This window comes from Ambystoma mexicanum, chromosome 4p (genome assembly GCF_040938575.1).
Source record: "Ambystoma mexicanum isolate Mex_15411 chromosome 4p, UKY_AmexF1_1, whole genome shotgun sequence".
NCBI classification, from domain to species: Eukaryota; Metazoa; Chordata; class Amphibia; order Caudata; family Ambystomatidae; genus Ambystoma; species Ambystoma mexicanum.
Genome location: NC_090927.1, coordinates 228,981,584 through 229,008,668, shown reverse-complemented (window position 1 = coordinate 229,008,668; position 27,085 = coordinate 228,981,584). Strand labels below are relative to the sequence as shown.

General features: G+C 44.6%; 1 protein-coding gene across 2 annotated transcripts in view; it reads right to left on the bottom strand.

Annotated features, from left to right (window-relative positions):
- Window positions 1–20,436, bottom strand: part of PKHD1 (PKHD1 ciliary IPT domain containing fibrocystin/polyductin) — a 4,356,595-nt gene extending 4,336,159 nt beyond the window's left edge. For both annotated transcript variants that reach the window (XM_069605754.1, XM_069605755.1), the window contains exon 1: window positions 20,282–20,436. The gene's annotated coding sequence lies outside the window, so the exon portion shown is untranslated. The remainder of the gene's footprint in view (window positions 1–20,281) is intronic.
- Window positions 20,437–27,085: the final 6,649 nt, after the last annotated feature.

Below are 27,085 nucleotides of genomic sequence, written 5' to 3'. Positions count from 1 at the left end.
AGAGAATGATGTTGATGGTGTTTGTTTGATGAACGTAAACCTTGAGTATTCATTAATGATCATAAGCAGGTATCCGCCTTCCTCTAGGGGTCCATAGAAGTCCATTGCAACCTTTTGCCAGGGTCTCGGGAGTGTCGTCGGCTGCAGGGGGCTTGGGTTTGACTTCCTCGCTGCTAACTGACAGGGTTTGCAGTGTGCCAGCATGTCTTCCACTACAGTGTCCATGTAGGGAAACCAAATGTGGTTTCTTAGGATCTTTTTTGTATTGTCAATCCCTCTGTGGCCCTCATGGGCTAGCATTACCAGTGTCTCTCGTAGATCTTTTGGGGCCACTAGCCTGTTTCCTCTTAGTAGTATGTCTTGATCAGTGGTCACCAGCTCCCTGTGTATTTTGGCTAGGTGGCCTAGGTATTTCTTGTCTGCCCCCTCCCCTCCGTTTCCTCTTTCTTGGCATTCTCTCCATTTGTTGGAGCAGGTGAGGCGCACGGTGGCTTTAATTGTCGGGTCAGCCTTGCTTCGTTCTGCAAAAGTTGCCATCGAGATTGTTGGTGGCATGGCGTTGGAGGACAAGTATGAAATGTATTCTTCGGCCTCATGGGCTAGGGTGTCATCGTTTCTCATGAGCGGGTGCCTTGACAGGTAGTCTGCTGGGTTGGCTTCTCCTCCAGGCTTGTGGATGATCACATAGTCATATTCTTGTAACCTTATTCCCCAGCGCTCTATTCGGGGAGGCATTTTCGTCTTGGGGTTCCCAAATATCGAGAGGAGTGCTTGATGGTCCGTTACGAGGGTGAACTGTCAGCCAATTACGAAGTGGTGGAACTTCTAGCAGAGGGTAGAGGGCTGCAATCTCGTGGTATATTTCCTTGTTCATGACATTTACTGTCGCTCCGGTGTCAACAACAAGTTGGTTCCTGGTGCCACCCATTTGTATCGTGATCTTGGGGGCTGGCGTGTCCTCGATGTCGACGCTGAAGAGATGGACGTACTCCCTGCCATATCCGTCTTGTAGGTATTGGAGTTGCTGCACTTCCTCTTGATGATATTTTGGCAGAGAATTGGCATGTGGGTAGATGTCCAGAGGGAAAGGTAGGATATGACAGTCCTGTTAGTGAGGTGGCGGGAGTTCTCTCGTATGTGTTCTTCCAGGCGCAGCCAGTTACACTGGGTCACTGTGACAAAGGTCGCAGAGCTCATGGTATTTCCTGTCGGGTTCAATCTGTAATCCTTCCAGCACTCTCACTGTGTTTGGGCCTTGGTAGGCGTTTGTGGGGTAGGTCAACGGAGCGCTGGTCATGTTGTTCTCTGTGTGTCTCCGTTGTGCGACCGGCATTCTGTTGGCGGATTGGGTTTGCCTCGGGGAGTTGTTCCCTGCACATAGCTTGGAAGTGGTTTTCTTGCCCACATCGCATGCATCACTGGCCAATTACAGGGCATAGTCCTCTTTGTGGGTACTCAAACCCACAGCGGTAGCATTGTCGATCACTTTGTGCACATTTTGAGGACTATCTGGGAGTTGGTCTGCTCTGAGCATTCGGGTAGTGAGCGTAGGGGATTATGGCTATGCTGAGATCACCCTTTTTGGGGTTTTCTATGGCTGCGGCTTGGACATCGATCCTTTCATACACCCTGGCTAAGTCCAGTACTTCTTTGAGGGATAGGGGCTTTTTCAGAAGATGTTTCCTGAACATTGAGGATATGCATCCCTCGATTATGCGTAGCCCGATCGCTTTGTCGTTGTTGAAGTTGGCAAAGTCACACTTTATGATCTTCCTTTGGAGGCAGATGACAAATTCCCCTATCGATTTGTGGGGAATTTGAGCACATTGATTGAAGGTATAGCGCTCGAAGTCATGATTGGGTGTTATGACGAGTTTTTCGTTAATGGCTTCCAGAAGGTGTGGATAAGTGGTGCGGTCCAGAAGGGGAATTGTGCGTATTATGTTTTTAATTTCTCTTCCCGCAACATTGGTAAAGATGCTGATTTTATTAGGGGTGTCTTGTGTGTCAATGGCACCCACAAAGTCTTCAAATTCCTCAACCCATTCTTCCCACCGCTGTCTACACCAGCCGTTAAAGTAGGGACCCGCAAAGGGACCTTGGCGCTAAGTACAGTACCGCAATTTGCGGCACCGTACTTAGCGCCTTCCCCATTCCCATTGAGCCCTATGGGGCAAAAATGGGAATGGGGAAGGGCCATGGAGGAAGGGGGAATTACCGCCCCACCAACCTTGTAATGGGGTGGTAATTCCACCTTTCTCCATGGCAGAGTCGGTAAATTATCGGCATGGACCATGGTGCTATAAGCACCATGGTTTTCCGCCTGGGTCGTAATGAGGCCCATTGTCTGTTAATTTCATGGCTGCAGCACTACACGACCCATGACATGTCTGGATAAGATGTGTGCAGAGCCGGCCCGAGGCAAAGGCAGTCTGAGCGGTGGCACAGGGCCCTGCTGTCAGAAGCTGTCGGAGGATCCCCACATGGCACCAGTGCCTGTCTCAACTGCTGTGCAGCTTCCATGAACGAAGCTTGCATGAGGCCATGGTGTCACCTCCCAACCTCCTTTGGCTCTATAGAGAGAGAAATACCTGTTCCCAGCAGCCCATCAGATGCTGCAGGCTCCTTAATGATGCTTATCACTTTCTTTCTTCAAGCAGTGCATTCAAGTGGAGGTGATTTACAAATGATGGCCAGTTTAAGGGACCATTGTTTTGGAGGAGATGTTCATATGATATGATATGATATATGTTATTTATAGCGAGCCTATACACAAGTGTTTCAAGGCGCAACAAGGCAGGGGAGGATAACAGAGGGTACAAGAACGGTCTTACTAGGCCCAGTGACATTGAGATTGTGCAAGTGAGGGTGAGAGGGAAGGGGAGAAGTTCCTGGGAAAGGGGAAGAGGAATAAGTGCAAGACATGGGATCAAACATTGAAAACAAGAAGTGCAGCCATTAGGTGGAAGTGCAGGGTTAAGTGCAGAAAACACGTGTTAGATAAATGCAGGTAGGGGGTTGTAGGGTTGTAGATACAGCCCCAAGTGCAGGGATTGCCAGTAGGCAGTGCAGGTGTGCAACTGGGATGGCAGGGACCTGCGCCAATGTTTTAGAGAGTAGCCAGGTAACCTGTGCAGTGTCAGACAGAAGATCAGCAACGTAGTGCAATAGAGACGGCAGAAGCAAAGAGGAAAGTCTTGAGCTGCTTCCGGAACCGGAAGATGGTTCTGCTTAAGTTTTAGAGAGGCAGGGAGGCTGGTCCAGAGGGAGGCACCAGCCAAAGAGAGAGGTCTGCCCCCAACTCAATTCTTGGAAAAGCGACTGACTCTCAAGGAGTTGGAGGTGGAGGAGCGAAGAGCTCGAGTAGGAAGATACTTCAGAAGAGAAAGCTGGAGATATTTTGGTCCCAGGCCCCAGAAGGCCTTGTGGACAATGCAAAGGGTCTTGAACTTGATCCTTGCAGCCACTCTGAGCCAATAGAGAGATTTCAGTGCTGGAGACATATGATCCCTGGGCTTGAGGGCAAGGACAAGTCTTGCAGTCCTGTTCTGGAGTGAGCCGCAGAGGACAGAGTCATAACGTTTCTCTGTTAAGAAATGCAAACCGCATTTTCATTTTAGAAGCACACTCTCCTCCTGGTCAATTGAAACATATCAAACAAAACAGTTTTACATTTGCTACATTATTTTCAGATGTTCATATTTAACAAAACAAAAAGAATGCATTTATTTTAGAATGTGATATTTTCATCACATCATTTTTGAACCCTGCATTTATCAAGCACTGAAACCCAAACAGGTAACCTTTTCACACATACATGCTGTTATATGTCTTGAAAATACAGTTTCAAAACTCAAAGGCCATTTTTTTGCATTTTGCTTAATTGCAGTCTGGCATTTCTGGTTTCCCAGTCAAGATCGGTGAATAATGCCACAATTGCACACTTTTTGCTTAATGTATTTCTTTAATGATTTATATATTTGAGTGGGTACCTTAGTATTGTATGTGTACTTTCATAGCATAGCCTTGTTTTCATACTCTGAACTCGCAGTTTCTGGGTGTCCGTTACACCCAATGGATTTCAATTGGAAAATGGTACTTGTTCCCCTTTATTACAGAATTGCCCCTCGTTTGCTGTCTCTGATATTGGGAGGGCGTTTGGTTTTGCTATCTGAGAGTGGGTATTGCGGGATCGGGCAGCTAAAGCACCCACATACACCTACTTTTCATTTTAACATGTTGAAAAGACGGCCATTTAGGGTAAAACATAGAAAATGTGATATTACAAAGCATGAAAGAATGGTAAATTGAGTCTTCATTGAAAGAATTCTGACCTATGTATGATCTGCAGGTCACAAAAATCTCTTTTTTATTTATCTATGTATTTATTTAATGGCAATTACAAGAAAAACAATGCATTATTCCCACACAAATACTTACAAAACGTTTGAACATTGATGTGGAGAGCGGAGAACCAATGTCCTTAAAAATGGGTGAGAGGATGTGGATATGAGGCCAGCTGATGCAGGGGAGGTGGAAACATGAACCTGGGACAAGGACAGTAAAGCATGATATAGGAACGGAATAGTGGAGGAAGTGCTACGTTTTAGGATGAAGGTGCGAGGGATAAGGGCTGTGGGGTTTGCATACGGAGGTAGGGGGATTGGAGAACAGGGAGATGTGGTGGATGCTATGCAAGTGGTTCTTTGGAAAGGAGGAGAGATAGAAGGTTGGATTTAAATTGAGATAGAGTGGGAGTAGTGTACAGAGGAAGTGTACAGAGGAAGAGCATTCCAGAGCACGGGAGCAAGCAGAGGTACAGAGCGGAAACAAGAGGGAGCGCAAGGGTCACAGTAGGTGTCAAGGGGGGGAGCCAAGGATGATAGTAAAGAATGAGGGCGAGAATAGGGAGTGAGATGGGCTGATAGGTAGGGTGGGGCCAGTCTGGTATAGTTTGAAGATGATGAGAATGAGTTTATCTTTTGCCCTTCATCTCAAAGACAACCAGCCTAACTGACGACAGGATGGGGAGGTGGAGGTGAAGCAGGAAAGGTTGAAGAGTGTACCGATAGCAACGTTGAGGGCTTTGTTGAGGTAAAAAAGCATAGTTGGGAAGGCCATAGAGTAGACTGGTGCAGTAGTCAGATTGAGAGAGTACTAAAAAGGAGATTAGGTGCTTAGCAGTTTTGAAGGAAAGAAGATGGCCGCAGTAGCATATTTGGAGATGAAGAGAGAGAAGTTGGGAGATGGGTTGATGATGACAACAAGGTAGCGAGCACAAGCAGAGTAGGGAGGGTAGTCAGGAGAGAAGAATGGAAGAGTTGGATAGGAAGAGATAGCCTGTTTGGATGTTAAGTAGAAAACTTCACTCTTAATGAAGTTGAGCATGAACCATTGAGATGCCATCCAGTATTTAATGCTTTAGAGACAGTTAGACATTTTTGGGCAAAGCTCATCAGATAAGGAGAGAAAGGAGATTACGATCTGAGTGTCATCTGCGTGGAATTGATAGGAGAAGCCTTAGTAGGAGATCAAGGTGTCAAGAGCAGAGGTATAGAGAATGAAGAGAAGCAGACCGAGGACTGATGGGGAACACCAAAAGTAAGTAGGCTGAGTGGGTAGGGAAGGCTGTTCCAGGACACCTGGAAGTGTCTGGGGGAGAGATATGAAGCAAACTGAGTGAAGGTCTTTATCCTGATACCTAGGAGAGATAGTGTTAAGAGAAGGTCAGAATGGTTTATGGTATTGAGGGCAGTATAGAGGTCGAGAAAAATAAGAATAGATGAGCAGTTAGTTTGACGAATGGAAGAGATGTATTTGCTGACATTGAAGAGGAGAGCTGACTCAATAGAGTGCAGAGGTCGGAAGTTAGATTGAAGAGGATCCCGGAGGCTGTGTGTGTGGCAAGGAAATAAGTGTGTCGGTTAAAAACGACACGCTCTAGGATTTTGGAATAGTGAGGTAGAAAAGAGACAAGGGGAAAGTTGGCAAGACAGTTAGGATCTAGACCAGTTTTCCTAAGGACAGGAATGACAGTAGCCGACTTGTAGGATGATGGAAAAGCGGCACTGTCAAGAGAGGAATTGAAGAGGAAGGCAAGATATGGAGCAACAGTGAGAGTTATAAGTTTCACTATGTGTGGGAAAAGAGGGTCGGTGGGGGCACATGAATGATTTGCACTGAGAAGGACAAGAATCTCATCAGGGTTAGTGGGAGCAAGGGAAGACATTGGGCCTCATTACGAGGTTGGAGGTAGCCTTGCCGGTAGAACTGGCAAGGCTACCTTCAAACTCATGAAAAAACTCGCCACCAAGCAATGAGGCATTACCGGGGTATATATATATTTTTTTTTGACATTTGGTTATACAGTTGACAACCTTTTATCAAGTATACACAATAAAAAAAGGAAGGAAAAAAATACGACAATTGACGTAAGTTTCATTTGGCGTTCAGAATCAAGGTCACAGTTCTTCAGATGTTGATAGCTGCTTCTGGATGGCAATAGAGAATTTTACTACGGCCAAAGATATTGAAGTTTTTTCACCGGATTGTAACATTTTCCACCATACCTCCCTTGATTTGTATCCGTACTTTGAGATGATCGGGATCATGAGGGTGTTCCTTTGTGATGATAAAATTGGACAGACCATCATCAAGTGATACAGATTTTCTATTGACTCTGGATCCTGACATAGTCTGCAATTCAAGGAGGCAGCATGATTTCGTGTCCATGTAGTTTCCCTTGTTTTGATCAGGTTAAGTCGAAATCGGAGAAATTGATCTCTGAAATACCAATGTGGAAACAACTTCAGGTAGTTAGGTAGGGAATTTGGTTTTTTGCTGTCTTCCCATGGTTTCCCATACATTTTGCATGTTAACCATTCATTCTCAGTCCTGAACCAGTCACAGGAATATAGGTTTTTTTTTTTTTACTCTGTCCGGGTTGTTGATCAGAATGTCCGCTTGTTCTCCTGTGATATTAAGAAGAGTCTGACATTCAGCTTTCCATGCGGTTAGAAGTGGGTCATGTTCTTCCAAAAGGGCTTTTTTTAGACATTTAAAACCCCCCTTGGGGTTTTCCTCAATGCATTTTCTGTAAAAGGACAATGTTTTCCACTCTAAAATGGCTAGCAAAGAGGTTAAACCCAGTTCTCTACGAATTGCCTGTATTGACGTGCCTTTCGGAAGGCGAAGGGTGTTTTTTCCAAAAGTGGCCTTCGAGACTTGCCGGACTTTGCCAGACCCGTTAATTCCTCCATTGCCGGGTGCCGGTGTATCTGACTTGCTGTGCTCGCGGGTGCTGCTCTGCCTGCCAGGTCAGACCTGGTGGGCTGACAGGCACCCGTGAGCACAGCTCATAGTATGGCGGTACTGTAGAAACGGTGCCAGCACTGTTGTCACCGTACTGCCATACTTGTAATGAGACCCATTGTCACAGTAGAGGAGGGTAGAGGTGGTGGAGAAAAGTAAGCAGGTGGGGGGATCGAAGGTAATTTGTGAGGGTAATTTGATTGTTGGACATTTTTTACGCAATGTAGACAGATCATTGGCAAAACAAGTACGGGGGATGGAGGAGGATTTAGGAGGTGAGAGAATTGAGTTGGGAGATTTTTGGAGGTGCCTAGGTTGAGAGCATTGAGACAAATGAGAGAGAGAGATAGAAGTCACATTTGACAGACTCTAGAGCAAACGAGTAGATTTGAAGAGCAGTCAGGTAGAGTTGGGGATCTGAGGAGTGTCTAGATCTTTGCCAAGTGCAAAGGTTTTTCGTCATTGTTGTTTTCATGGGGGAGATGGTAGGTGTAATGCAAGGTCGTGGAGGGGAGGGTTTGGGAATGAATGTCGTAAGACTGAAGTGAGAGTAGAGTGGAGTATTAAGAGCAGCATTCATGTTAGTGAAGGCTTTATCGGAGGCTGGAAGATGTTAGGTGTAATGCAAGGTCGTGGAGGGGAGGGTTTAGGAGATAATGTCGTAAGAGGGAAGTGAGAGTAGAGTGGAGTGTTAAGAGCAGCATTCATGTTAGTGAAGGCTTTATCGAAGGCTGGAACAGTTGCATTGGATAAGAGAGTGTGGTGTAGTTCAGAGAGGTAGAATTTGGTGGACAGAAACTTGCGCTTGGTAATCGAAGCAGTAGATGGATTGAGTGGCATGGCAGTAGGAGTGGAGATTGAGACAAAGACGATGGAATAATCAGAGGGCGAAGGAGTAGGGAAGATATTGGAGGTGTAGAGATGGGAGGAGATGAGAATAAAGTCTGCGTAGTTACCATTTGAATGGCTGGGCAGACAGTGGACAGAAGAGAGCAAGTGCTTGAGGAGAAAAGAGCTAAAGTCAGTAGATAGAGGTGTGCAGAGAGATGGGAGTTTAAAGTCGCTAGTGACAATGAGGTGATGATGGGGAGGAAGTGAGTCAGTTAGTTGGGGGAGGTGGTTAATAAATTGCCGAGCGGGACAAGATGGCCGATAGATATAATATAAATGCCATAGGGTGCGGTGATTGTGGAGATAGTGTATTTGAAAGAGGGAGAATTAGCTTCAGATAGGGGAGTAGGAGAGATATGAGGTTGGGAAGATGTGAACAGTCCTACACCATCACTGCTACCAGTTGGCCAGGGAGAGTGGGTGAAGGTGTAGGCAGGGTTGTGAAGGGCACCAACGGTCACAGAGTTTGAGAGAGAAATCCAGGTTGCTGTAAGGCTAATGAGGTCAAGCGAGGGAAAATGGGAAAGAAGGAAGGCAGAGGTAAAGGACATTTTGTCACAGACAGATTTTGCATTGCAAATAGTTCTAGGCCTGCTGTCATAGTGACTGAACATGAACCCTTTGACAAGCAGGTTATATGCATGTGTCTGCAGTTTATACCCTGAGCTATTTTAATGGGATTGAAACCTGTCACTTGCAAGCTCGTAGGAAATCGCCCTCAGAGGCACCCTAACCCACTAAATAATATTGCTGATATTGGAAATAGTGGATTGTAGAGCACAATTTATATTTTGACTGTGACAAAGGAGAAGGACTATATTTTGTCTCTTCGAATGGTAGATAACTTTACCGCTAACAAAGAAATTGCTGCCACGTATGTATTTTGGTAGGCTTAAAAGTGCATTTTACATCCTTGCAAAGTCATTTTTTTTTAAAAGAATAGTAGACAGGTTACTCTACAACTTGCATTGTAGCGAATATCAGACGTGACAGTTCACGCAGTGCGGTTATTTTTTTTTTTGCAGTGCGGTGTTTGTCTCTGGAGGATAGCTCAGGGGCAACGTGCTTGCCTTAGAAGCAAGACAACACGGAGCAACACAGGTTCGATCCCTGGTCCACGCTTAGAAACCTCTGGGTATTAACCACGTTATAAATAACCTATCATCATCATACGTATTTGGTGATTGTAGTTTTGGTTTTCTCATTATAAACGCATGATTTCCCACCAGAATAAAGACCAAACCCCAAGACTGTGTGAGCTACTCACGGCAGGCATTGAACAACATGAGAACTCAGCAATGGCACCATAAAAGAATCAGACACGTAATGGTTGTTTCAGTTATACAAGCTCTCAAAAATACTGCACCATTGTCTTTTAATTAAGAGCATTGTGTGATCTTGCAAGCATGATACCTTGACTAGGATCGCTCATATGGTTGTTTGTTACAGTAGCTTCCAACACGACGTAGGTCTTTTCACCAGGTGGTTTGCAGGTATTTAGATTTTGCCTCACATATGTATTTAAACGATTTTTAAATGCTCCAAATGTTGAAAAGTCTCAGAACGTACCTGCTAATTTGCATGGGGTTACACATATAAAATGCTACGTTCTGTTAAAAAGATGCTTGTAAAACGTAAACTAATGCCCTTCGTATGGCTCTGGGTGATAGTCAGGGAGATGGGGAGATCGTTCGTTCTTTTTGGGAAAGAAGAATGATTTCAGGACTCTCCTAAATCCCAAATAATCCAAAATGTTTGACTGTTATAGGTAGTGCATTCCAAAGAGTTTTTGCATCTACTAGAATGAACGGGGCACCATCTGACAGGTCAGGTTTGTGTGATATGTACAGAAATATGTGGTCCCAGGAGTGCAAGAGTCATTCATGCCGGATTGCACTTGGGTATTTTCTTTACCCAATTATAGTCCTTTTGGGCCTCATAAAGTTATCTACATTTAATGTGTTCGTTTTTTGGCGGACAGCGCAATTGTATGAAAGCAGTCTTAGCAAGCGCTCTTTTGGGAGACTTAACAACAATTTAGCGACTGTATTCTGTACACTTGCAGTTTGCAAATGGCACAGATAGAGTAGTCCAGCATTGCTCATTAAGACTCTAGAAGAAAGTGATAAAAAGCAGAATTATTCTCAAATCTCATAGATAGGTGACATATTTGTATGTCCCTATTTACTTGGTCCAACAATGTGTACTCATGATCTAGTGTAACAGCCAGATTTCTGTTCTGGGCTCGGAGATGCCAGATAGACCAGGGATGGTTCTACAATTTACAAAGCCTCTGCTGGAAAAGAGGATCGGGGAGCTCTAATTTGCATTTGTTCTGATCTCACATGACATCAGAGAAAAGGGCATAGCAAAGCGTGACACAACTCGTTGATAGTCGAGGGATCATGGGAAATTGCCATGAATATGCCAAGAGACAAATACATTTTGTGATGTGTAATACATGAATGATCCCTGTTATTATGATTATGAATGTTATTATTATTATTATTATTATTGTTGTTATTATTATTAATAATAATATTATATATGGAGCAATAAAAGGAGTGAGGCTTTTTTGAATAGCAGACGGTGTGACCTGAATCCTTTTTAAGGACTTATACTTTTGGCAGATAAGGCACAGTGAGATACAATTATTTGACCAGGATCCCACACTTTAAGTGGCGGAGAAGCACTAAGATGAAGGCGAATGACTAACACTAAGATGAAACATAAGAACCAGGACATAGAAGAAGGACCAGGTTGAAGCGAAGGACCAGAGCAAGAATGAAGGATAAGAACTAGGGCAAAGTATGAGGATGAAGGAGAATGACTAAGATGACATAGAAGGAGTAGGATAAAGTAAAATAACTAAGAAGGATAAGGACTAGAAAGGAGGAGAAGAACTAACACAAAGGAGAAGGGCTTCAATTAAGGACAAGGACAAGGGGGAGAATGGACAAGAAGGAGGACTAGGGTGGAGGAAAATCATTAAGACAAAGATTATGCACACAAACTAGGTCAAAGGATTAGAACTGGGACAAAGTATTAGGATGAAAGAGAAGTACTGAGAATAAGTAGAAGGACTAGGATGAAGGAGAAGGTGTAGGGCTAGGAAGAAGAGGAACTAGGAATAAGTAGAAGGAATAGGGTGAAGAAGTAGAAGGACTATGATGAAGGAGAAGGACTAGGACCAAGATGAAGGGTAATGACTATGGTGAATAAGAAGGACTAAGATGAAGTAGAAGGACAAGGATGAAGAAGGATTCCTATGACAAAGGACTTTGATGAAGGAGAAAGATTATGACAGAGATTATGAAAAAAGAGAAGGACTGTGACAAAAGAGGACTAGGGTAAAAGCTTATGACGAAAGAGAAGGACTAGGATGAAGGACTACAACAAGGGAGAAGGACTAGGACAAAGAATTAGTGTAAAGGAGAATGTCTGGGAAGAAGGTCTATGACAACGGAGAAGGACTGCGAGGAAGTGCTCAAACACTCCTTGTTCCAACACAGCGTGGATCTCACACCAACTGTCAGAACGTCTTGTTTGGTTTGAACCACCACAACACCCAAACTTGGTGGGTTCAACAACTCCCAGAATACAGTCTGGTTTACATCAAACTGTTATAGAGGGTTGCAGTGACAACAAGGTGGGAGATTGTTTCAAAGAAATATCCAGCTCACCTTGCGGATATGGGGTCAGAGGAAGAGTTGTGAGGTCATCCTCACTGAAGCCATAGTAAGTGCTGCTTTGGCACAGGGCAGAGAAAGACACAGATTTATCTGGCTCCTTCTCTATAGCCATAAGCAGCAAGCCTCATATTCTATCTCTCGATTATGGTAACCTGGAGAGATTCACCAAGACCTTCTGAATAGTTTTGCATGCCAAGATGTGAACCATGGCAAGGCCCAAATTACTCACAGGTGTTTAGGGCTTTTAATAAGGTTAACAGTAGAAGGACCCACCTCCTTCTCTGGGGCTCACTGAGGGTTCCAATCAAACTTATGAGAGATCTGACAGTTCTCTCACTCAGACCACTTTCCTGGGGATGACAGCTAAGTGACACTTGACAGGTCACTTCACTCTATCTCCACTGGGTCTGACCACTACTGAGCACAGCAGAGGAGCTACCTGGCATTCAGTATGGAATCAATGACTGACTTGGAAGTCATTTCCTCGGGGGATGGTATTAAGGCATATGGTGTTGTGATCAGCAACCACCAATTTCAACTTACTGCCTGAGGTCTCCAGGGGGCAAAGAGCTAAATAAAGTAGGCCTGGCCTCTGGTACAAATGGGTCCACTCCTGCAAGTGAACTCTGGAGTATGTGATTACATGTCTCACTCCTTTCAACCTAGTGACAGAGAGGGAAACTCCTGAAGTGGGTTTATTCTGGGACACCCCATCATCAGACAGCAAGAAAGTGTGTTAGACCTCTCTAGTGATATTGTGATGCTAGGATGTACCACTAGGGGAATGTCATACCCCAACTATAGGAGGTAGGTCCCCACCTCCTGAGAAACCTCCAACCTCTCAATGTTTTCTCTGGTGGGCTCTGTTGGCTTACTTTCCAGTAACCCACCTTCCTTTTGCATCCTTTACTTCACTGGAGTGGAACCCTCCCACTGGAAACAGTCCTTCCTCCTTAGGCTTATGTAGGATGGTTTCTTCCTGTCTTGGCCCATACTAATCTCTCTCCTAGGGATCCCATCTACCAGCATGCTAGGTAGTTCAGGGGCACTATAGGACACAAGATGTTCTGGTAGTCTTTCTCTTCCAAACCAGGAATAGGGACTCTACCAACTATCGCAACAGATGTTGCAGGTAGGACAGGGGGATATTCTCTTTCCCTCTGCCTCATTTTTGGACTCCTCTGGCCATGGGTTTCCTCTTAGGCCTAGGCTTTCCCTTATGAATGGATAAGGCAACCTGATTGTAAGACCAAGGTTTTGGAGGGTCTGGTGAGTGTCTATCAGGACCTATGTCTTGAAGTCTAATCTCACCCAGAACTCTTCTAGGAACAGCTCTCCTAACATTGACAGATGCCCTGACCAGTTCTCTACTCACAGCTCTACTGACAGGTGCTACTAGAACATTGAGAGAGGGCCTATCAGTCGACCGAGTATGCCCCACAGGACTTCTGGCAAGCCCTTGTGGATTTACCATGGAGGAAGCTACTTCAGTTAGACCGGGCCCAGTGTTCCTAACAGTAGAGGTCCTTACAACTTCTACCTGAACACAATCCTCAGAGAATACACGACAAAGGGGCAGGACTGGGATATTCCTCAGAATCTAGTCTATTTTCAGATTCTTCACCTGATGTGAAGCAATCTAAAGGGTAGGACAATCCTGCAAACTCGTCTTCCTCATACTGAGAGAAGGCCAGACTTGCAGAGCGGACCCCCAAGGTCTTACCCTTACACTTTTGGTTCCCCTTCCTGTGGTCACTGGCTGCACAAGTTTAACAAGTCCCACTGGACCTTGACACATAGGAGGGCTTAGAGAAACCACACTCATGCTAGGGAGGATTATTCTGACTACCATGACCTGACTCTTGTGACTTCCACTTATTAAACTTTGTGTTGGCCTTCTTGGACAAAGTTTCATCGGTACCCCCACCTTCTTTCCCTCCTCTTGCTTATCTGAAGCAGGCTTGTCCTTGTGGGACACTGCACGTGAGACCCATAGGTCTGCAGCAATGGCTAGTCTATTTGGATTTAACTCCTTTGAGTTAGCCAAATGTTGCTTAAGCTCTGGGGAACAAGAGGCAAAAATATGCTCAAGCATGACCAAATAAATCATGCCCTCAAAGGTGGTTACCTGATAACCTCGACACAGCCGCACAAGTATTTCGAAGAATCTCCAACCAAAGTAACATAAGTCATATATTATTTCTTTTTGTATTCTCTAAATCTCCTCAAGTATTGGGCAGGAGTCTTCCCAAACTTTAAGATGAGAGTTTGCTTAAGCTTTGCAAAATCATGCCTGTCAGCTTTAGACATTTCCATAATAGCACTGCAGCCAGAACGGGACAGTCTGGTGAGCAACCATACAATTCTATTTGCATCACCCACTCATTGTACTTCACAAGCATACTCAAAAGTAATACGCCAATCAATTTTATCATTCTTATCCTCATATATACTAGAAGATCTTTTGGGAATCTAGGATGTGAAGAGGACCCATAAATGTCTTCAGAACCTCTGGAAGATCCTTGTGAAGCATGAATCTTGGCAAGCTCCGTCTGGTGATCGCTGTCTTTCTGCCTTTCAATTCTCTCAAACTCTAACTTAGCCATATTGAACTCTGGCTCTTTTTCCTTGAGTCTGAGCTTCTCCTTTTGCAGGTCAAATAATGCCTCAGTGTCTGAGGTGGTGACAGACAAAAGTGTAGAGGCCTCACTTTCTTCCACTTGTTCCTCACCATTAGAAACTGCAGTGGCAGCAACTCCATTACTGCTTCTGATTCCATCCCCAGCCCCACTACCAGTACCATTAGATAAGGGAAGTACACATTTGCCTTTCTCAAAATCAAGAATGGTTACACTTAATTCTGCTTTAGTGCTAGAGACTGTTAAGCCCCTTTCACTCTACAACTTTTTTTAAGTGATCCACTTTAGAAGAACGTAAAGTTGTGAAAATAACTGTTTCCATGTTATCCATATTAGTAGATGACTGTAAACTACTAGGCAATCAAAAATCACAGTGTGCTGTGTAAGTATTTTCTGGACACAGGACTAGCATGAAGAACTATCAAGAAAAGAGAGGGTGTCTGATGAAAGGCAAATACCAAAGCGTTAGGATGAAAGAACAGGACTAGGGTGAAGAACAAGGGTGAAGGACTATAACAAAGGACCATGGCAAATATGACAGACTATGGCAAATAATATGGACCATGGCAAAGGCCTTTTATGAAGAGCTATGAAGAAGCAATATGATAAGGAGAACATCTATAATGAAGGATGATGATGCAGGAGAAGGTATAGAGCAAAGTACAATGAAGAAGGAAGAGGAATATGATGTAGAAGAAGAAGTAGGATGAAGGGCTATGATCAAGGACAGGGACTGTGATTAAAGAGAAGGACTGTGGAAAATTACCATGATGAAGGACTAGGTCGAAGCGCTATGATGACGGTCTATGAAAAATACTTAGGATGAAATCAGAAAGACTTGGACAAAGCATTATGATGAAGGGGAAGGACTGTGTGAAGGGAGTATTTCAAAGGGGAGGAACGATTAGGAGTATGTGAAACTTGAAAGACTGAAAAATTACTACACTAAAGAGTGGTGATCAGAAGGCAACACAAATACGCTGTAATGCAGGCAATGTATGACTTTAGCATTGCAAGTTGCCAAGCCAACTAAATATTCTGTTTCTTAACATCCTTCCACTCTGCTCTCTACTCTCTGTCACCATGTTTGGACACAATGTGGTGCTAAAGCACCTCCATATGTGGCAAAAACAAAAAATAAATATTCGGTGGTCTAAAAATTTAGCAAAGAATACAATAGCTTAGCTTAACAAAGTTATTATCCTTGCAAGATAACATGTTGTTAGTGTTTCAAAAATAAGGAAAACAAGTGATGGTGTTGTCTGGTTTTCATGATGTTTTGCTCCCACTGTCTGCCCACTGTCTGGCTTATGTGCACCATACTTATGTCTCATTTGTGTATTGCAACCTATGTGAAAAAGTAGGAAAGTCTGCCAGTCTGATATCTCAATAAAAGGTTGCAATTAAAATGTATGTTCACCATTGCCCTCAAAGGTTTAAATGCAGGCAGGATTGATTCAGCCTTTCACTTCTTCTGCGGGCCAAATGTTTATCACCACCAAAATAGTCAATAATACCACTGGTTATTAAAAGTAAAACAACATTGCTAATAACGCCATAATAAGCAATGTAAAAAAGTGAATCAATAATATTAAATAGCTCCCATGCATTCATTCCAAAACACGTCTCAAACCAATACATAACAAGGCATTGACAGCCTCGCTGCCTGCAGCACGAGTGAAGTGCTGAGCAGTGACACTGCTCTCGCGTCCAAAGCTCTTGCTGTTCAAACTCATATTCATGGGTGACATTTACAGAAGCGTTATTGTTAGGGTGAGATTTGTAAAACAAGGAAATGGGCAGAACACTCAGTGTGCGATGAGTTAAGTATTTAGTGATTTAAGTATGTCTGCACTTGCACGTTCTGAATGCTCACAAGGACTAATAAGACCGCCCCTTTCCTGTGCATCCGTCTATTCTATTTGCCTTTGTTCTCATGCCCCCCTCGTGTCCTTGAAACACAACAACTTGATGTATAAGCGCCTTACACATGCGCCATAAATAAATAAATAAATAAATCAAATTCAGTCATGCAACTCTTTTATCACTGATAAATGTGCCAGATATAAAGATATGTTGTCATTTCTACGTTCCTAAAATGTTCTTTATTATGCAAAGCAGCCAGAGCCCTAATAACACAAACACAGTTTTGACCATTCACCTTTCACACACAAACCTTTATGTGCAAATAAACACAAAATGCATTCATTTGTTAAACCATCATCAAAAAAACAGGAATGTCCCTCCAGAAAAGTAAAGGTTAAAAGGTGATGCTTAATGTTACGATAACATGTTTCAGAGGTCTGTGGAGGCCCAAAAGGAGCAAGCATGGAATAGATTGTGTAGAAGTTAAAATGGCGACGGGAAAATCTAAATGAGCAAGTACACCAAGAATCCTGTGAAGGGTGACAGAACAAACAGGACACCACATGGACACGCAGTGTTTCACAGCGTTGAAGAAGAACGGTCTGAATGGTCCCTTCAGGATATCAGCTCAGACATCTTTAAAAAATTAAAGCTCTGAAGTACTAAGCAGGCAGATGGCATACTGGCTGGACTTATCATGCCTATTTAATTGCATTCAGCTGCACTGCCCAGCACTGCCAGGAGAACAACTGCAAAGTCTGCCACACGATGCATAGCAGTTACGTTTATAAGTAACCCGTACGGCAATTAGTAAAGGCTATGGCTGTTAAACACACGGTGGGACTTTTCCTGTCAAACAGTAGCTCAAGGAATAGCAGCAAATCTATAGCTACAAGCCTCAGCATGTTCTTACATAGTGTACAGTCCTACTCTAAGGAGTTAAAAAAGCAAGCTGGAAAGCCACATAGCAAATACAACACCCACAAAGGAAATGTTGTGCCCGAAGGTCCGACCCATTACTTAGTTTCTCTTTGCGGTGTTGGATATGGACAAAAGTGCAAACATCAGCCATGAGCGTAGCACAGACCACTTCATGTGTTATGAAAGCTGCCTGCACTGCACAGCTCGGAGGAAGGCTGCTGCTTCCCACCCCATGAATATTCAGAGTCTCCCTCGCTATTAAAGAAGCTCAGCCCAAGGATCCAACCACCTTCTCCACTTTTTTACTTTACTGAAGCATCTTTGCCCAGGCAGTGTTTCCACATTTTCACTTGTGAGTTTACCATCTTATGATGGCATTTCAGCCCGGGGGCGTGCAGGTACATGGGCTGCAACTGGGAGTTTCTTGCCTTATGCTGGTTACGTGCCCTGATAACACCAGAGCTGTGATGTCTCCTTGAATCATGAAAACGAGCTTAAGTTCTTTTTAATCAACATGTGTTTTAAATGAGTCTGTATCGCCTGCATATTTCTGATACATAAGCTTTAGCATTTGACAAGTTGCATGTAGAAATTGTTAAAGTTGCTTGAAACATTCATATTACAGACCAATCTAATTTCATGCATTGAGAGGACAGCAGATAATCCACGAGAAAGCAGGTATTAGCGTGGAAATAAAAAATCCTTGTTCCAATTTTCCATCCCTTGTGACCAGTTAGCAGACAGCTGATGTTCTGATCACTTCCTCTAAAAGCGGATTCTCTGATTTTACAAAAGTAGGCAAATGATATGATATGATATGATATGGCATTTAGAACGCGGCTTTACACAAGTGTTTCAAGGCACTACGAGGCAAGGGAGGGGGAACAAAGGGAGGAAAGACAACAATCCTACTAGGCCAGGTGTCATTCAGATCGCGCAATTGCATGCGATGGGGGAAGGGAAAGTGCAGGGGGAAGGGACAGTGCAGTACAAGGGAATACGTAATCACAAAAGTAAAGTAACGGCCAGCAGGTGGCAAGTGCAAAGGTAAGGGCAGAAATCAGGTGTCAAGTGCTGGTGGTGGGTCTGTAGGGATACAGGAACAGTCCCAAGTGCGGGGGTTGCCAAGCAGGCAGTGCAGGTGTGTGTGACTGGCAGGGGAGGGACCTGGGCCCGAGATCAGAGGGTGGCCAGGTAGCCAGTGCAGTTTCAGCCAGAAGGTCAGCAGTGGAGAGGAGGAGAAAAAGCAAAAGCAAAGAGAAAGGTTTTGAGGTGCTTCCGGAACCAGAGATGGTTCTCCTCAAGTTTCACGGAGACAAGGAGGCTGTTCCAGAGGAAGGCCCCAGCCGAGAGAAAGAGATCTACCACCAACAATTTGCTTGGAGATGCGACTGACCCTGAGGGAGTTGGAGGCGGATGAACGCAGGGTTCGAGAAGGAAGATATTTAGGAAGAGAGAGTTGAAAGTATTGAGGCCTTGTGGACAATGCAGAGGGTTTTGAACTTAGTTCTCGCAGCCACTGGGAGCCAGTGCAGAGATGTCAGTCCTGGAGAGATGCAATCCCTGAGCTTGAGGCCAAGGACACGTCTCACAGTCCTGCTCTGGATGAGTTGAAGAGGGTGGAGAGTAAAGGCAGGCAGATTTAGAAAGAGGCTGTTGCAGTAGTCCAGCCTAGAGAGAACCACAGCTCTGGAGACAGTGAGCTTCTGGGGAAGGAGTGGAAAGAAAGAATACCTCTGAGGAGGTGCAGCTTGTAGTGTGACTTCTTAGAGACATCAGAGATGTGAGGAGAGAAGGACAGTGCGGAGTCGAAGATGACCCCAAGGTTTTTAGCCTCGCAGGTGGGAGCAGGAAGAGGGCAATGAGAGGCCGGCCAGAGAGAGACAGGAAAGGAGGGAGTGGGTTTGCCAATGAGGAGAATATCAGTCTTACTGGCATTAAGGCAGAGGTCATTGGCGGCACACGACTCCTGGATGGCAGACAGACAATCAGTGATGAGAGACAGAGAGGAGGTGGCGGAGGGTAGCCTGAAAATGAGCTGAGTGTCATCCGCATAGCACTGAAAGTTAGGGCAGAGAGCGGCGATGCGGTGGGTAAGAAGTGCCAGGTATTGGTTGAACAGCCAGGGAGAGACGTTAGACCCCTGGGGAACACCACAGGTGGAGAAGAAGATAGCGGAGAGGAAGGACCCAAGTTGGACCTGGGAGGGCCTCAACAAGTAACTCCAGTGTACTTAATTGTAGAGCACTGTGCCTTCTCCACATCCTCGCCATCCGAGGTCTGGAAACATGCTTTCAGCAAACATAACGTAGATGATAACTTGCAAATCACGAGTAGAGGAGTAACTTTCTAACCCCCTGAACCTTAGCAATGGCTTATGTTGTTATGGAGCTAGACTGTGAGAAGATGGGGCTGAAGAGGGGTAGATTGGCCCGGTTGGGAAGCAGGGGTGCAGCAGAGTCTGCTGAAGATGTAGCCTTACAGATGCAGAGTAAAGTTGGGGGGGTGCACATTCATTTAGTTGGGCCTAGTGCAGCAGAAAGCCTAAATATGCCAGTGCATGCGCCACTGAAAAGGCGATTGAATATACGCGTGTTAAACACTCTTCTAACCATTGGCTAAAATGTCATATCCAACAGATACAAGGCATTGTATTCTTATTGGTCATAGTTTACAATCTAAATACTACGATCAGGCTCTGGATGAAAAAAAATGAAATGACCAGCAACCCCCTTTGTATGTTCTTGCTCTTGCCCCTCCATTATCGAGTACACGTCATTCTATGCAATTGTATGTAAAGGCCCCTTACCCTAGGACTGCCTCTCCTCCCATGTATTATCTGCTTTGTAAGACATGTTTGTTTGAAAAATACATACACAATCAATACAGTTACAACGTGGCTAAAAATCAAAACAATCAAATATTCTAACGTGTACAGAATTAACATCTCCATATACTCACTTAAGCATGTTTTCTGCCACAGCACCCTTCGGTAGCTCCATTCAGACGATGTACCGATATTAAACCGGTGCCTGTTTTCACCCCGTGCTGCCTTTTTGGGGGAAGGCTGTCTGTCTGCTGCTACAGTTAATCCTGGCTGTTCTGAGTGGCTTTTTTTTTTTTAACTCGCCAAACTAGTTTGCGCCAAAGCAGCAACCTGTCACAGGAGCAATAATACAGTAGCTGCCTGTGGAGCGCGTTTAATCATTAACAGGCAGCTCACCTTATATTAACTGCTGTGTTTTAATGAAAGGTGAGCGGGGCCTCACCTCTGAACATGTCCCACAGGAGGACACTCGGCACGAGAGAAAAGGGCATTCATGGCAGGGCTGTCGAGCACAGCAGGCACCTACGCGTGCCACCAGCCCGGCAATCATCTCTCGGCAGTGCCTGTCCAAGAAAACCCGCCTTTTAGTTTTATCCATGTTGAAGGAGGCTTTTCTCGAGGAAAAACACTGACGAAAAAAACGAAAAAGCGGATATTTTTGTCACATAAAACAAATAAGAATAATAATCCTTTTTTGGAAGCTGTATCCTGGCAACAGTTACCTCGTTACAGCTTACTTCCCGGGCCTTATTAACAGAGCTGGGACGTTGCCCCACTCCCATGACGTCACGATCACATTTACCCAATCCTTTTTCAGTTTGAGCTATTATGTGGTGCGCCACATATAAGCTGAAACTATTGCATTATAGTACAGACATGAAGAAGTGGCGTATGAGGGACACACATTTTGTCAATGTTGCAGGGTTATTTGCCCACCCATTGACTGCCCATGGCCATGCTAATCCCTATGGCCATTCCCACCCAGTTCGTGCCCAGCCCGGCCAAAACACCTCTTAATTGGAACACTTTGAGCGTGCCTAATGAAGACTTACCATCAAAGTTTTCTTGCACATTGTCTGCCAGTGTTGTGTTTTCTCAAAGAAGTCTTCTGAGAGTTCATCAGTTATTTGGAGCTGGAAATATGCTACTTTTGTAATACAAATGTCTTAACCAGGTCAGTCTTCAGCTACTCGATTTATAAGCACTATGCATGTCCTTCACTGACGTCCTGTTAAAAACAAGCCTTTGCAAAGCCAGCAGTTTTTGCTTGTTGAATGTTAAATGTTAAAAGTATTTATACCGCGCACCGTCACCAACGGAGTTGGACCCCAGGTGTTCTGCTGGATCTGCAAATGAGAAGTCGGGATGGGTTAGCAAGGCGAAGAGGGAGTAGGATAGTGAAAGGGGTGGTGTACTGTTGGCAGCTTTGGCTCGGTGTATACCTTTGCTGAGCTTTGGTGCGAGTGTCGGATTGATATCAGTCCTCGCGTGCTGTTGGTGCGGCTTATGTGTTGTTTCGGTGTGGTGAAGTGCTTGCGGTTTGCGGTGCGAGAGGTGGTTGTGTGAGTTTTTTGGGTAAGTTAGGTATGCAGAGAGTTTGAGCTTTTTTGCTTAGTGGGTTATGTGATTTGGGGTTAATCTTCACAGTACGCTTAAGAGCCTTGATTTCACAGGTCCATCATGGAGAGGCCCTGGTCCCACTGTAGGCTCTGTTTTCGTGCACAATAAGCATTCGAGGATTTGAGTGCCCTGCCATTTCGTGGAGATGTCTGGTCTTCACAATAAACTACAACTCATCATACAGCATGCAAGGACGAAGGCTACCCCCAGATACGACATTCCTGCATAGTGGGGAAAGGTCTGGGTCTATGGTGGATGGGCTCCAGCAAAACGGACAAAGAAAGATGCACATCCAGACTTGGGGTGCCACCTAGAAGGGGATAGGGCTAGGCATCACGGTGCATTTAATGTTCTTGCTAATAATCATAGATTTGTCCGCTTACGGTGCAGTCCAGCAGCCAGCATTCCAGCCGAGTGTGGCGTCCGATAACATTCAGCATTCCATCCAATGCTGCGCATGACGCCTTTCACAGCTGTAGATACGTCGCTTGTCAAACCCTTTCGAGTTCAGGCGGGCTTGGCACCTGCCAAACATTCACCATCCATTCGAGCTGCAGTGCTGGCCCACATCTAGCATTCCACCCAGAACCATGTCACTATTCACGGTTCTAAGTGTGTCGATTGTGATTTTTCACGGATCTGACCAGGTCTTCAGTCTTCACTGTCTTCCTCTCGTGGGTATCTCTCCTTGTGCCGTGTGATGTGTCGTGGAATGCCTTCCCTAGGCTAAGTTTGTGTTTGATCGCTTGTTGGGTGTCGGGATAGGTTTCTACCTTCCTCGTTGTTTTAGTAGTGTTTGTGTTCTTGTGGACGATCCTTGGTTAAGCATTGAAGAGCCAGGATTTGAGCAGTTTCCTGAATAATAGGTGGTTACTTGTGTTCCGTATCTCCTTTGGTAGGTCATTCCAAGTTTTTGGAGCCTGGTGAGAGAAAGAGGATCCTCCAAGTTTTCTCTTGTTGTAGGGTTTTGGTTCCAAGTGGATGTCGTTGTTTGATCTGAGTGTTCTTGTTGGTTGATGTAGGCGTAGTTTATCCCTGAGGAATTCAGCGCTTTGGTTGTGTATTGCTCTGTGCGTGATGCACATTGATTTGAATTTTATTTGTTGTTTTATTGGTAGCCAGTGTAGTATTTTTAGTGCGGTTGTGATGTGTTCTCTTCGGGGTAGTTTGAGAAGGAGTCTGGCTGCTGCATTTTGTATGCATTGTAGTTTTTTTTGGTAGTCGTTCTGGCATACCCAGGTATAGAGTATTGGCATAATCTACTTTTGACATGACAAGGGCTATGATGGTAAGTGTTTTGTTGGTGAATGATAGGAATGGTATGATCCTTTTTGCTGCTCGCAGGAGGAAGACGCATTTCTTGAGTAGAGCGTTTACTTGTGGCTCTAGAGTGAGCTTGTGGTCCATCAGGACCCCCAGGTTTTTTACAATCGATGATGGTGCTGGGGTTCTGCCGAGTTCTTTTGGCCAAGGGACGTAGTTGTTGTCTCCTTTGTTTTTTTGTGACAATCATTATCTCTGTTTTGCCTGGGTTAATTTTGAGGTGGTTCAGGTTCATCCAGTTGAATATGTCGCAAAGGTAGTTCTCTAGTGTTGTGTTCTCTTCTCGGGAGTCGTGTACTTTGAAGATTATTTTTGGGTCGTCGTCGTAGTTGTAGCAGGTGAGGCCATGGCTTTTGATGATTTTGATTAGTAGGTATAGGTAGATGTTGAATATGAGTGGGGAGAAGGAAGACCCTTGTGGTACTCTGCATGTGCAGTTTCTTGGGTTGGACTTGAACGATTTCGTCCATACAGTTTCCGTTCTGTTTGTTAGGAACGATTTGATCCATAATAGGGCGGTGTCTGTTATTCCCAGTCCTTCTAATCTCGTTATGAGGATGTTGTGGTTGACTGTGTTGAATGCTGCGGATAGGTCTAAAAGTTTAAATGCAGTATTGTTGTCAGAGTCTGCGTTTGTTTTTACGTCGTCCCATATAGAGAGGAGAGCCGATTCCATTCCTCTCATTGGCCTGAAGCCAACTTGTGCCTTGACTAGTAGGTGGTGCTCTTCTATGAATTCTTGGGTTGTTTTGTAAACGTAAGTTTCTAGCAGTCTGGGTATGTACGGGATATTGGAGATGGGCCTGTAGTTGGATAAATCCTCCACGTTTCCTTCTGTGTCTTTGAGGATCGGCCTGATCTACGCTGATTTGAAGGCCTGTGGTACTTTACCTTTTGCGATTGAGAGGTTGAGGACATTCCTATGGTATTCCATGGGAGTTCCTTGTATGAGAATAGATTTGTATAAGTCAGTGGGGCAGGTGGGTGAGCCTGATTTGTTGCTTTAATTTACCAGTTTGACAAAAGTCTCCACTGATATTTCTGGAAAGCTTTGTAGTTTATTCGGATATTTCTCGTGAGGGTAGGTGGGGTTTGTTGTGGGATTGTGTGGTCTGTTTTGTATGGTTTGTTGAATGGTAATGATTTTATTTGTGAAGTGGTCTCCTAGGTCATTGCATAATTTCGTCGATGGAATTGGCGAGTTGTTGCATCCAAGTGGGTTTTTTATTTCCTTTTGCGTGTTTCGTGCTTTGAAGATTTGGTTGTCGTAGTGTTTCCTCTTTGCTTTTTGTATTTCTTTTTTGTATGAGCGGATCTGTTGCAAAAATGTCAGTTTGTTTCTAGCGTTGTTGTTGGTCCTCAATTCTGATTCTAGTTTCCGTTTTGTTTCTTTTCATGGCGCTGAGTAGTGGGGTGAACCATTTTGCCATTGTTTTCTTTCGTGAGGGGATGAAAGGTTTTTCTTTAGAGATGTTGTCTAGGGTTGTTGTGATCCAGGTGTGTAGTAAAGCTACTTTTTTGTCCAGGTCAGCTACTTCCATAGTTGTTGCTTGTGGTGTGCTGAATTCCAGGAGTTCAGTTAGGTTGGAATTTTTGATGGCTCTCCAGTTTCTTTTTGTGGTGATCGGTGGTATATCTTGTTGCTTGTTTATTGGGACGGCCATTTTGATTATGAATGGAATGATGAGGTGGTCACTCCAGAGTATTTGAATTGGGGGTGCCATGGTAATGAGTGTTTTATTGGCGAAGATTGCATCGAGTGTATGCCCTGCCGATTGTATCGTCCTTTGACTAGTTGTTGTAGGTTTGTTGCTGCTAGTTGGGCGGTTAAAGATTTTTGAGTGGTTGTGGTTTCTTGGTTGAACCAGACGTTGAAATCTCTGAGTACGATCAGGTGATTGTGCTTGATGGCTAGTATGGTGATTGCTTCTGTGAAGGCGTCTACGAAGGTTGGTGGTCTGTATATCAGCATGAATTTCAGGTATGATTTGAGCTTTAATGATAGGCGTAGTATTAAGGATTTGCATTCATCAATGTTAAGTGGATCTTCCCCTTTCATAGCCAGGTGTTCCTTGTGGATGATTGCCAGTTCCCCCTTTTTATTTTTCCTGTTTGCTTGGATGTATTTGAAGTTTTCCGGCATGCAGTTGTTGAGGGTGATCTTGTAATTGTCGTTTAGGCATGTTTCGGTTACAAATAGGATGTCGATACCTCCGTCCGATAGGAGGTCTTATATTGCGGTTGAATGTTTGGACATGGACCTTGCATTTATTAGGTTGCAATGGATTTTATTGGAGTGGGTTTGTTTATCGGTTGTTCCTTGTTCCAGTTTGTAGTTATTCCGTCGTGGTGTTTCAGTATTAATGTTGATTGGATGAAGAAGAGCGACAGCTGCTTCTTCATTGAAGCAGTCCACTAGTTTGATAGCATGGCTGTTAACATGTGGTGCTTCTCCAGTGGGGACGATTGGTTGAAGATCAGCAACGGCTTCTTCTTCATTGAATCGGTCTGTTAGGTTAATGGTGGGGTTGTTGGTTATCAGGGCTTTGTCTTGTCTGGTATGTTGTGGGTATCGATGGTGTCCCTCTGTTTTTGTGATGTATGGGGTAAGGGAGTTGGGGTCACCCCACTCTCTTATTGGGTGCCTCCTGTTTTCCAGGTGTTTTGGGGGGGGTCTTTGAAAGTGACAGGGTTTCAGTGTTGTTGAGGTGTGGACGTTCTGTGGTTGTCACGAGGTAGGGTGTAAGATATAAGGATTTTTCTCTTACATAGTTTGTTCTAATGCTGACTGTGTTAGGTGGGGTGTTTCCTGACGGCGAGCCTGCTTCTGTTGGGTGTTGTTGTCTTTGTGTGTTCACAGCCATTGTTGCACAATCTTGCTCTCTTTCTCATCATCCTTTTCTGGTTTGGGGCCTTTTGGTTCACAGTGCAGAGGTAGCAGGGTAAGTGGGCCTTTGATGCGATGTGCAAGCACTGAAATGAAGTTTTTTTAGGTCTTGATATGCTTGGTTGCTCTCAGGTTCAGTCTGTTCTTCCTGTCGGTGTACTGTCAGGGGTTTTGGGGATTGGCGTTCGGCTGTTGGGTGGTTTAGGATTCAGTTAGGGTGAGTAGTGGTATATCTAGGGTGTTGATTGATCACTAATGGTAGGCAGTGTTTAGCGCTACAAATTGGGCTTGGGTCGGGGGGGCCTGGTTCAAGCGGTCTCAGGTGGGTGATCAAGTGGCTGGCTCCGGAACCCCCTGGTAGCTAGAGGAGGTCTGGGACAGTTGAGTGCAACACCAAGCAGAGCGGTTAAGTACGGTCCTCAACACAGCTAGATTTGAGACTCCTGCACAGTGGGAGAAAGGCTCGTGCCCAGCAAAGCAATTCAGTGCAACATTAATCAGAGCAATTCCGTGCAACACTAAGCACAACGATTGGGTGCAGTCCTAAAGACAGCTAGATTTGAGATTCCTGTGTAGTGGGAGAAAGGCCTATACCTAGCAGAGTAGATCAGTCAACACTAATCGGAGTAATTGAGTGCAGCACTAAGCAGAACAATTGAGTGCAACACTAGGCTGAACAATTGAGTACAGTCCTAAACACAGTTAGATTTGAGATTTCTGAACAGTGGGAGGAAGGTTCATGCCTAGCAGAGCAGGTCAGTGCAACACTGATCAGAGCAATTGAGTACAGTTCTAAAGACAGCTAGATTTGAGATTCCTGCACAGTGCGAGAAAGGCCTATGCCTAGGAGAGCAATTCAGTGCAACACTAAGCAGAGCAATTGAGTGCAACACTGATCAGAGCAATTGAGTACAGTTCTAAAGACAGCTAGATCTGAGATTTCTGTATAGTGGGAGAAAGGCCTATGGCTAGCAGAGCAATTCAGTGCAACACTAATCAGAGCAATTGAGTGCAACACTAAGCAGAACAGTTGAGTACAGTTCTAAACACAGCCACATTTGAGACTCCTGCATAGTGGGAGAAAGGCCTATACCCAGCAGAGCAGTTC